At 46.8% G+C, this 837-nt stretch overlaps 1 non-coding gene across 1 annotated transcript; it reads right to left on the minus strand.

The window, feature by feature from the left end:
* Positions 1 to 294: 294 nt before the first annotated feature.
* Positions 295 to 401, minus strand: LOC125589313. The gene has a single exon (XR_007325501.1). It is a non-coding gene; the product is annotated as a small nucleolar RNA R71 (small nucleolar RNA).
* Positions 402 to 837: the final 436 nt, after the last annotated feature.

Consider the following 837-nt stretch of genomic DNA (forward strand, 5'->3'; position numbering starts at 1 on the left):
GTCGTGGCAGCCAACAACTTTGAGATCAAATCGGGACTCCTCAACGTGATCGAGAACAACAAGTATCATGGCTTGGCTCTAGAGGACCCATTTGATCACTTGAACAAGAGCTACTGTGGGTTGTCAAAAACCAATGGTGTGTCTGAAGTTGCCTTAAAGCTCAAGCTATTCCCTTTCTCTTTGGGGGATAAGGCACGTTAGTGGGAGAAGTCTCTACCCAGCGACTCTATCACCACTTGGGATGACTGCAAGAAAGCATTCTTGGAGAAGTTCTTCTCTACTTCCAGAACTGCTAAGCTGAGAAATGAGATTTCCAGCTTTCAACAGAAGAACTTGGAAGGCTTCAGTGAAGCCTGGGAGAGATTCAAGGGCTACCAAGCTCAATGCCCACACCATGATTTCTCTAAGGAGAGCTTGCTGAGCACATTCTACCATGGTGCTCTTCCTAAGTACAGGGCCAGACTGGATACAGCTAGCAATGGGTTCTTCTTGGGGAGAACTGAGGAAGATGCAGAGGAGCTGGTTGACAACATGGTAAAGAGTGATGCAGTCTACAGTGGAGACCACGACAGAGGCAGTCGAACAGATGATAAGCAGACGAGGAAGGAGTTGAAAGCTCTACAGGATAAGATTGACATCCTCATTGCTGATAAAGCCACCCAAGAGCAGCTGCACTTTGTTGGTAACCCAAGCCAAGAGACACCAGCTGTTGTCCATGAGGTTGAGGGTTTGGAAGGTCAGTAAGAGCTGTGTTTCATCAACAACAATGGTAGCTGGTACAAAAAAGAGCCCAACTTACAGTACAACAACTACCAACAGAAATCCTATCCCAACAAC

The sequence above is a fragment of the Brassica napus genome, chromosome C6 (assembly GCF_020379485.1).
Source record: "Brassica napus cultivar Da-Ae chromosome C6, Da-Ae, whole genome shotgun sequence".
Classification (NCBI taxonomy): Eukaryota; Viridiplantae; Streptophyta; class Magnoliopsida; order Brassicales; family Brassicaceae; genus Brassica; species Brassica napus.